The sequence below is a fragment of the Podarcis vaucheri genome (genome assembly GCF_965113315.1).
Source record: "Podarcis vaucheri genome assembly, chromosome: 9".
Classification (NCBI taxonomy): domain Eukaryota; kingdom Metazoa; phylum Chordata; class Lepidosauria; order Squamata; family Lacertidae; genus Podarcis; species Podarcis vaucheri.
Window position 1 is genome coordinate 64637372 of NC_138767.1, and position 11214 is coordinate 64648585.

The following is an 11214-nucleotide window of genomic DNA, read 5'->3' on the forward strand; positions in this document are numbered from 1 at the left end:
TATATGAAAAAAGGAACAGAAGAGAAAAAAAAGAAAAAAAAGAAAAAAATAAAGAGAAAAGAAGAAGAAAAGTTGGAAGAATTTCTTACAAGTTTATTCTATGAATCTCAAAATGAAAATAATAAAATTTCATTGGTTAACTTCCATTGCTTACACTGCACTTCCTAAATACTTTTTAAGCAAGATTGTATGGGGAAAATATGGAATAACGGATACAATCTCACACAAATATTCTAGTCAATATGTTTTCTAAATCTTTCATAAATCTATTCTAAACACAACCAATACCTTACATTTAATCCTTGTCTGCATAAACTGACACTCCTTGACCCCCATTCCTCACCCACAGCAGAGCATTTTCTATCACACCAATGGGACACAGCACACCCACCCTCTGTCATAATCTCATTGCTGAGCAACCATGTGCAGAGCTCAGTGGAGTGGGAACCCAGCCAACCAGAAGAGTCTCTGGGGTGTACTTACCTGGAGGCAGAGTCAGCATCCAAAGCCAGGTCCAGTCCTAGGGGCAGGCAAACCGCAATCCATGTCTTCAGATGGTTCAGGAGTCAGGGAATCTGATGATCATGGGGGTCAAGGGTCAAGATGTGCAGGAAGCAGTAAGGTAAGACCAGGAACTAAAAGCATTGTTACCATTGACTGCTGCTGGAAGCTCTGCTTAAGAAGGCTGAAGCCAGCTGGTTCTCATCAGCACCTTCCACCATCCTGAGAAAACCCCTTAATCCTGATTTTATTTTATTTTATTCTTTGGTAGTTTGACAAAAAGAAAAACACACACCAACAAATAAATTTAGAAAGGGGCAAGATTAGACACAGACACACAAAGCATTTTTTAAATACAGTCATACCTCGGGTTACAGACGCTTTGGGTTGCACAATTTCAGGTTGTGCACCGCGCCTAACCCAGAAATACCAGAACTGGTTACTTCTGGGTTTCAGTGCGTGCGCATGCACAGAAGCGCAGAAGTGCGACCTGCGTGTGTGCACACGTGGTGCTGCAGGTTGCGAATGTGTTTCCCGCTTGGATCATGTTTGCAACCTGAGCATCCACTGTATATAAAAAATCAAGACCTTGCTCTCTGCTCTGTTTCATCTTTCTTCCCAGTCTGGGTGGCCCTGCCCTCTGCCTGCCCCTCAGAGCTGACATGTCATGCAGGATTGTGCTTCAGGGTGGTAGCCTCTCCTCTTTCTCACCCGCTCTCCAGAAGCCACCACAAGCTGCCCAAGAAGGGGGGACAGCAGTGGTGGCCATGAAGAGTCAACAGGATGCTCCTTCAAAGTTGACACTGCTGCCACCGCCATCGCTCAGGACAAGCACCGGATCAATTTTGGCTTTCAAATATAATAAAGGGGATATGCCTTTACTACTTCTTCCCTACTGACAGTTCTGGCAGGTGAAATAGAGCCATTCCAAGATCAAATCAGAAGCTGGGTGGCTTTCATAATTCTGGAACCGTCCCTGGAAAATTGGGACACTTGGAGGATATGATTTGGCCAAGTCACACCGACATTGAGCTCTGATGTTACAGCAACCACATAGTGTGTTTCAGAGATGACCACAGGAACATAGGAAGCTGTTCGCTACCTTCAGGTAGATAGCTGTGTTAGTCTGATGCAGTCAAAATAAAAAATAATAATTGTCCAGTAGCACCTTAGAGACCAACTAAGTTTGTTCTGGGTATAAGCTTTCGTGTGCATGCATGCGTGTATCTGAAAGTGTGCATGGACACAAAAGGTTATCCCCAGAAGAAACTTAGTTGGTCTCTAAGGTGCTACTGGACATTTTTTTCAATTTTTTTATGTTCTCTACCTTGTGAGACCCTAGTAACACCTATAGCAACTGTCAATAGCTGGATCTCTTTTAGGCCCACCTGGAATTGTTTGTGAGTGTACCTGGGACGTTCTGCATACAAAGTATATGCTATACCACTGAACTAGTCCTTTCCCATTAGCCAGACATGAACTTTTGACTTCTACCCATGATGACGAAGAAAGCAACTGCCAACAATGCGGGTGGGACAGAGCCCCAAACTAGTACTGGTTGTGTGATTGGCCTGAAAGATGCATAAATCAACTGTGGTCCATGAAAGCCCATGCTGTTTCCCACTGTAACCATCTATTGTCTCAATTCTTCCTGCTGTTCAAATCACCTTCCATAGAACAAAATATATGTATGAAAGAAATGAATACTTTCTTGTCTTTTCCCTTCAAATTTTTGCCTTCCACTCTCATTCCCCCCCCTTACAACTTTACTCTTAGCAGTTGTTGTGTCCACCCCCCCCCCGATGTTTTACTCACCACAATTCTGCTGTTCAATTCCCCTCATGGCTTCTCAGCTTTTCCTCTCCTGGATTTTCTTCTTCTTCCAACCTGTATTGCATCAACTGTACCCTAAGTCATAGGGGAAGCTGTGCTTCTGTTTTGTTTTCCATACCTATCCTGCAAATCTTCCTTAAACTAAAAAAGTCCCACTGTGCGAAAAACCTTTTTGAGCTACATGCAGCTGCAGACGCTTTGTGTGTTTCCTCAATTAATAATTTTGGCTTTCAAATATAATAAAGGCGATATGCCTTTACTACTTCTTCCTTACCAACCTATTCATTGTTAGTAGTTGGCCACTTCAGCTGGCTTCCCCCTGGGGGAGCAGGAGGGGAAGGCAAGAACTCCATTAACCAGCCTTTCTTTCCATGTCAGAAAATTATGCCAAATGTTTATTGAAACTTGGATAGACAAGGCAAATTTATGCTTGGGCAACCAAAGCGATTTTGCCTTATTAGGAAGGCACTTTAGCTCCTGGGCTACTTCCAAAATTACCATGTGATTGAAGCTTTACTGCTTCTTTATTTTTGCATCCAAAATGTCCATATGTCAAGTGCATATATTCCAGCTGAGATAACAAGGCGGGGGGGGGGGGAGGGAGGAATAAAACCAATTCATTCTTTCACAGAAAATAATGCAACAGTGACGTGCCCTGTTCCAGAGTTTTTAATATTTTAGACACCCCAGAGGTTTTATTGTGACATTGCCAAAAACAAATGAATGGAGGCCTTTTGTTAATTGCTCCATTGTACTCACTCTTTATCTGGGGAGTTGATCAGTTAAAAGGGGAAACGGTTGATGGATATTTAGTGCAATCCTTTGCAGGACCAAGTAAGTTCCGCTATATTCAGTCAAACTTACGCTCTCCACCAACTGTGCATAGGGTTTCAGCCTGTCAACTTCTGTCTCTTGAGGATTATGGGATATTACCTACTGTTGAAGCTTCCAGTGGGGTGGAGTCTTCACGAGGCTATATTTTCTAGACTATATCTCATTGCAATTTGTGTACTTTCTCCTGATCTTCAAAGCATGTGCAGGGCTCAAGCAGATGTTCATATTTCAATGGGACTTACATCATAAACATGCAGACTACATTTTAGTCTCATATGTCAGGGCTTAGACTATGGCCTGGTCCTTTTAAAACTTGATAAAGCTGTCATAATAGAGTCCAGCCTTGAAACATAGGCACCATCAGTGCTGAACTTTCATTCAATATCACCATCTTTAAGGGAAACAATCTTCAATACCACCCTGAAGAATCCCAGTGGGTTGTATGTCAGGTTTCAATGGAGGCCACAATGTATGCCTTCTTTGCAGTCTTCATTGCCACATGGCAGTTGTGATCATGTGCTCTAATATTCAGCCATCCTTGTAGCAAGAGCTCCTTTGTTGTTGCTGTTTAGTCGTTTAGTCATGTCCGACTCTTCGTGACCCCATGGACCAGAGCACACCAGGCACCCGTGTCTTCCACTGCCTCCCGCAGTTTGGTCAAACTCATGCTGGTAGCTTCAAGAACACTATCCAACCATCTTGTCCTCTGTCGTTCCCTTCTCCTTCTTTCCCAACATCAGGGTCTTTTCCAGGGAGTCTTCTCTTCTCATGTGGTGGCCCAAAGTATTGGAGCCTCGGCTTCAGAATCTGTCCTTCCAGTGAGCACTCAGGGCTGATTTCCTTCAGAATGGATCGGTTTGATCTTCTTGCAGTCTATGGGACTCTCAAGAGTCTCCTCCAGCACCAGAATTCAAAAGCATCAATTCTTTGGCGGTCAACCTTCTTTATGGTCCAGCTCTCACTTCCATACATCACTACTCAGAAAGCCATAGCTTTAACTATACAGAAGAGCTCTAACTGGAGGGGAGGGGAGGTTGTCACACCTGCCCCTCCAATGCGTGAAAGGGTATTCCGTTAAAGGAATCCAGGGGCTCGCCTTGCTTTTGTCTGATCCCTTTCCAGGGGTTAGGTCCACGCCAGAGCCCCTGGGAGCATTTGGGGTGAGCTTGAGTCTGAGCCTGGTCCAATGCTCCCCCACAATGTTTACCTGTACTGACCTCTGCCAGTATCCAGTCATCAGTGCTGCCCTGCCAGTGCAGCTAGTCAGGAACCAATGCCTAAGCCAGTGGTTCTCAACCTGTGCGCCCCCAGATAGAATCATAGAATAGAATCATAGAGTTGGAAGAGACCACAAGGGCCATCGAGTCCAACCCCCTGCCAAGCAGGAAACACCATCAGAGCACTCCTGACATATGGTTGTCAAGCCTCTGCTTAAAGACCTCCAAAGTAGGAGACTCCACCACACTCCTTGGCAGCAAATTCCACTGTCGAACAGCTCTTACTGTCAGGAAGTTCTTCCTAATGTTTAGGTGGAATCTTCTTTCTTGTAGTTTGGATCCATTGCTCCGTGTCCACTTCTCTGGAGCAGCAGAAAACAACCTTTCTCCCTCCTCTGTATGACATCCTTTTATATATTTGAAAATGGGTATCATATCACCCCTTAACCTCCTCTTCTCCAGGCTAAACATGCCCAGCTCCCTTAGCCGTTCCTCATAAGGCATCGTTTCAGGGCCTTTGACCATTTTGGTTGCCCTCCTCTGGACACGTTCCAGTTTGTCAGTGTCCTTCTTGAACTGTGGTGCCCAGAACTGGACACAGTACTCCAGGTGAGGTCTGACCAGAATACAGTGGCACTATTACTTTCCTTGATCTAGATGCTATACTCCTATTGATGCAGCCCAGAATTGCATTGGCTTTTTTAGCTGCCGCGTCACACTGTTGGCTCATGTCAAGTTTGTGGTCAACCAAGACTCCTAGATCCTTTTCACATGTACTGCTCTCAAGCCAGGTGTCACCCATCTTGTATTTGTGCCTCTCATTTTCTTTTGCCCAAGTGCAATACTTTACATTTCTCCCTGTTAAAATTCATCTTGTTTGTTTTGGCCCAGTTCTCTAATCTGTCAAGGTCGTTTTGAAGTGTGATCCTGTCCTCTGGGGTGTTAGCCACCCCTCCCAGTTTGGTGTCATCTGCAAATTTGATCAGGATGCCCTTGAGTCCATCATCCAAGTCGTTGATAATGATGTTGAATAAGACCGGGCCCAAGACAGAACCCTGCGGCACCCCACTAGTCACTCTTCTCCAGGATGAAGAGGAACCATTGATGAGCACCCTTTGGGTTTGGTCAGTCAGCTAGTTACAAATCCACTGAGTTGTAGCATAGTCAAGACCACATTTTACCAGCTTCTTTACAAGAATATCATGGGGCACCTTGTCAAATGCCTTGCTGAAATCAAGGTAGGCTACATCCACTGCATTCCCTTCATCTACCAGGCTTGTAATTCTGTCAAAAAACGAGATCAGGTTAGTCTGACATGACTTATTTTTCAGAAATCCATGCTGACTATTGGTGATCACAGCATTCCTTTCTAGGTGCTCACAGACTGTTTGCTTAATGATCTGCTCCAGAATCTTCCCTGCTATTGATGTCAGACTAACTGGGCGATAATTATTTGGGTCCTCTCTTTCCCCCTTTTTGAAAATAGGGACAACATTTGCCCTCCTTCAGTCTGCCGGGACTTCGCCTGTTCTCCAGGAATTCTCAAAGATGACAGCCAGTGGTTCTGAGATCACATCTGCCAGTTCTTTTAATACTCTTGGATGCAGTTCATCTGGCCCTGGAGACTTGAATACATCTAAACTAGCCAAGTATTCTTGTACTATCTCCTTAGTTATTCTGGGCTGTGTTTCCTCTGCTGAATCATTTGCTCCAAAATCTTCAGGTCGGGCATTGTTTTCTTTATCGGAGAAGACTGAGGCAAAGAAGGCATTGAGGAATTCAGCCCTTTCTGTGTCCCCTGTTTGCATTTCACCATCTTCTCCTCTGAGTGACCCTACTGTTTCTTTGTTCTTCCTTTTGCTACGGACATACCCATAAAAGCCTTTTTTGTTGCTTTTAACCTCTCTAGCAAGCCTGAGTTCATTCTGTGCTTTAGCTTTTCTGACTTTGTGTCTACATGTGCTGGCTATTTGTTTGAATTACTCTTTGGTGGTTTCCCCCCTTTTCCATTTTTGGTACACATCCTTTTTTAATCTTAACTCAGTTAAAAGTTCTTTAGATAGCCACCCTGGCTTCTTTAGGCACCTTCCATGTTCTGTCTCATTGGTATTGCCTGACGTTGTGCTTTTACTATCTCCCTCTTAACAAACTCCCAGCCATCATGAACTCCCTTTCCTTTTAGTATTACTGTCCATGGGATCTCACCCAGCACTTCCCTAAGTTTTATGAAGTCGGCTTTCTTAAAGTCAAGAAATTGAGTCCTAGTATGCTTGGCTGCTCCTTTCCGCTGTATAGTAAACTTCAGAAGAGCATGATCACTCACGCCTAATGATCCTTCCACTTCTACCCCACTAAGCAGGTCATCAACATTGGTTAGGACCAGATCTAAAATGGCTGTTCCTCTTGTTGCTTCTCCCACTTTCTGGACAATGAAGTTGTCTGCAAGGCCAGTGAGGAATCTGTTTGACCTTATGCTCTTGACTGAGTTTGACATCCAACAAATATCCGGGTAATTGAAGTCCCCCATTACTACTATCTCCCTTCCTTTTGCATGCTTGGCCATCTGTTCCAGGAAGGCATCACCTATGTCCTCCGTTTGGCTTGGGGATCTATAGTAAACTCCCACAATGAGGTCTCTGTTATTCTTCTCTCCCTTAATTTTGACCCAAATGCTCTCACTTTGGCTTTGAGGTTCTAAATCTTGGATCTCTTCACAGGTATACACATCCCTGACATATAACGCCACTCCTCCTCCTTTCTTGTCTGGTCTGTTTCTCTGAAATAGATTGTATCCCTCCATTATTACATTCCAATCGTGGGACTTATCCCACCAGGTTTCAGTGATGCCTATTATGTCATATTTAGTTTGCTGTACCAAGAGCTCAAGCTCATCTTGTTTATTTCCCATGCTTTGCGCATTTGTTGTTGGACTACAACTCCCATCATCCCTGAGCTCTGGCCTTGCTAGCTAGGGGTGATGGGAGTTGTAGTTCAACAACATCTGGGGACCCACAGGTTGAGAAAGGCTGGCCTAAGCAAACCACTCATGATCAGTAATCAATAAAGTTGTGGCCAAAATTATGCCAATAACATTAAACTAAATTATGTGTCAATTGTGTCTTTATTATGGGGGAGGTCCTGGGATCTTAACACGCAAACAAGAATGTTTGTGTGTTTTCTAGGACTAATGACAAATTGAAATGGAGCCCCCCCCACTTGCTGCCTGCTCCTATTTCACTTTCATTGTACATACCAAAGTTGAAATAATATAAATAATATAACCTGAGTACAATTAAATAGAACTTAATTTAATTGTACCCAGGTTATATTGTTTATATTATTTCTTAAATTTAGATCTTGCACCTTGCTCCAAAGCAGCCCAGTGTGGAACACATATAAAACAGTATAATTAAAACTTCTGGAAAAAAAGTTAAAAACAACATTCTAAAAACACACACAAAAACAACTCGTTAAAAACAGACTGCATTTTATTGTCATCTTAGGGCATCTACCCATTACAACATTTTGGAAGTATATTCCCTTTGCACTGGTGGTTAAGGCTTGCCAAAATTGCTGGTGCTCAAAACTCCTTCTGGTTTCAGCTCAGTCGTAAAGCTCTTCCTACAAGCCGTGTGTCAGCTGCACCTCCTTGTTCCTGCTACAAAGAACACCACAACTAAAATAAAACAACTCAAAAAATGTTTCTCCAACTTTTCATTTCTGCAGATGTTCTCAAGTTGTTCTTTTAAAGGAGTCAATATAAAAGGAGAACGTACCAAATTCTACTGACTTCATCGTGAGGAGTAACCATACCAATCACCAGACTGTGAAGTCAAATATTTTTCTGGGGGGTGAGGGGACTCCTGCACTGCTTGCAAACCTTCAGGCACAATCTGTTGATCATTTCTTATAGATTGATGACTCTGTAGGGTATGACTCATGGGATGCAGTACTGAGTTGTTCAAATAACTTTCTCAAGGCCACAACTTTCTCAAGGCAGATGTGGGAATTTTTAACCCAGGCCTCCCAAAAGCAAGACCAATTTCACAATTCAATTTATGCTAGCAAAATTCAGTTCCCAAGTAAGACAAACAACATTACTGCAGAAGTCCCATGCATATAATTGGCCAAGTAAACTCCAATACAAGGAACAGACTTGGCATATGGGAAGGGTTGGTTATATGATGTTGTATTGCATCGTGTTACAGTATATTCATGTACCACCTTTTTGTCCAAAGGCCAGACTACGTTCAGATGTGAACACCACATTATATTAAAACACACACACACACACACACAACTTGAGGAAGTCCAGGAGGAAGTCTCCATAACAGTGAAATATCTAGAAGCCAAGTTATGTGATGAATGGTTGGAGGAATGTTGTTTGCTTAGTTGGAGAAGAGAAGAGCGAGGTGTGACATAAGAGCAGTTTTCATGAAGGGCTGTCATGAAGAAGATTAAACAGACTTATTCTCTGTTACTCCAGAGGGAAAGACTAGAACCAGTGTTTGGAAAGTTGCTGGGGGAGCAGATTTCAGCTTAGTATTAGAAGAAACGCTGTTGAACAGTAGCACAGAGTGCATTGGGAATCGTGAGGATCTTTCACTGGAGATATTTCTGGGGGGGCTGGATGGCTATTGTCCACAGATGCTGTGGTGGCATCACAAATTGCAGGCCCTATACTGAGTAGTGGGCTTATACAAGATGACAAGATGGAAAACTTTTGGGAAAAGTGTATTTTTGAGGTTTGATGGCTCATAACACCTGATTGGCTCTCTAAACACTCATGCTCATCGGCTACATTCAACTGAAGGAAATCTACTGCATATCAACCTAAGCAAGTTGTGCTTCCCTTTTCTGGTTATTTGACTATACAGATAATGGAACAAACTTTGTTGCATTACATTTTCCATTAAATTATCTTTCCATTGATACATAATTTTATGATATTCCTCCAAAACAAAGTGGTGTTATGAACCATCAAATCTCAGAAATGCCCTTTTCCCAAAAGGTTTCCACAGTTTTGGCCACTAGTGTAACATCCAGACATCCCTTCCAAATATCTTTTCCCAACTGGGCATGCCCAGATCCTGAGATCTTCATCTAAGACACTTCTCTGCATTCCTTCTCCAGTGGAGCACCAGAGGGTAGTGCTGAGAGATGAGACCTTCTCTGTAGTAGCCCTCTATTTATTGAATGCTCTCCCTACGAAGCCTACCTGGCACCAATCATGCCAGGGAGGCTGGTGTCTGAGAGGAAATGGGTGTGCTGGGCCCAGGGGTAACCCAGGAACTGCAGTCAGGTGCGGTCCAGGTGTTGTCCCCAGCGACTCACCTCCCTGTTTCGCCCGAAGGTGAGCACTTCTCCTGTGAGTACTCAGGTCTCTCCTTCTCTCAGACCTTAGTCTCTGCAACTTGGGAGATGTTGGTGGGTTACTAGACCCAGGGGCCACCTCAGCCTCCCATGACCAAACTGGTAGTGGAGTAGCTGTAAGTGATTGCCTAGCTGGAGGCAACAAGGTAATCCCCGCATCTGGAGCCGGGGCAGGCTCAGGCCCCTGACTCGGCCCAGCTGGTGTTTGCTGCAGGGGCACCTGTGCAGACTGGGACTCTTCAGGATCATGCCCCAAACGTGTTTCAGATGATGCCTGAGGCAAAGGATCCTATGCAGACTGAGTCTCCTCTGCTTCCAGGTCCGAGCCTGAGCCCCAGGCCATCACACCTAAGAGGAAATGGGGAACTTTCCCACCAGCCTCAGTCTGCCCTCAACCAGCCATCCCCTGCCTGCTTTCATCCTTACAGCATGTCAGATATGTCTGCCATGGGTTCCAGTTCCACCTACTGTTGGTTTCTCTTCCACCAGTGCAAACATGTGCCACTACCACTGGTGCCATTCTTGTCATCATTTCAGCACCAGGCAAATTTCTCTTTGTTTTCCCAGGCATTTGGCAGCAGAAATGATATGACTGTACTGTTAACTCTGTTTTTAATAACACTTATGCAATCTTTTTGTTGTTGTTCTTTTCATTTTGGTTGCAAATCAATCTAGGACTTTCTTGGTGAGAAACGACAGGCACGTTTAATGAATAATAATCGATGAACCAAATCAGACCTAAACTCTATGATACAAGAAAACCTCAAGGCATTTTATGCAAGCAAATATGCATGGGCAGCATTTTACCCAGTAAGAAGGAAACCTGCATGCGCCTTCCAATGATCTGACCAAGATGTGCAAAGGCATTCGCATACCTAACAAGCATTAGGTGCTTACAGTGTTATTTTATCAATATGTATTTATAACAATAATACTGTATTTATCACTGTAAAATAACATCAGACCTGTTAGTCTGGCTGTGTTCTGACTGTTCTGCACACACACACCATCAGAGGTATATCCGTTTTTTGCTATGGCTCTTGCTATGTTGTGCATCTGGTAAAGAGGTAAAATCCCAGCATTTGCCATGAAGTGGGATGTAGCAATGCAAAGCTGTTGTTTTTTAGTGTGGTGTCTGCCCTTGAAATTTTATCTTTATCTTCCAGAAACAGAGCTTGTGCGCGTTCCAATAAAGGACTGGATGGCTGATCTTGCATAGAGATAGATTTATCATGACATGGAGGTGAGCCTGCAATACCATGGGCTTTTCAGATTCGATTTCAATGTCTTTCTTCACTGATATCTGACACCAGAAAGGTCCCATTTACCTTCATATTTTCACAATTTAATTAGTTGTTAATATACTGGGATAGGAGGAGATGAAACATCAGTGCAGAAGACAGTGTCATCATTCAAGTTCCAACTTTCTATACACAAAAAGCACCTGGGACCAAAA

The 11214-nt window shown here is 43.6% G+C and overlaps 1 long non-coding RNA gene across 3 annotated transcripts in view; it reads left to right on the plus strand.

The window, feature by feature from the left end:
* Positions 1-444: 444 nt before the first annotated feature.
* LOC309540945 overlaps positions 445-11214 on the plus strand; it is a 57167-nt gene continuing 46397 nt past the window's right edge. For 2 of the 3 annotated variants that reach the window (XR_014223556.1, XR_014223557.1), the window contains exons 1-2: positions 445-622; positions 10925-11075. This is a non-coding gene — a long non-coding RNA (uncharacterized lncRNA). The remainder of the gene's footprint in view (positions 623-10924; positions 11076-11214) is intronic. The other variant, XR_014223558.1, reaches the window with a different exon arrangement.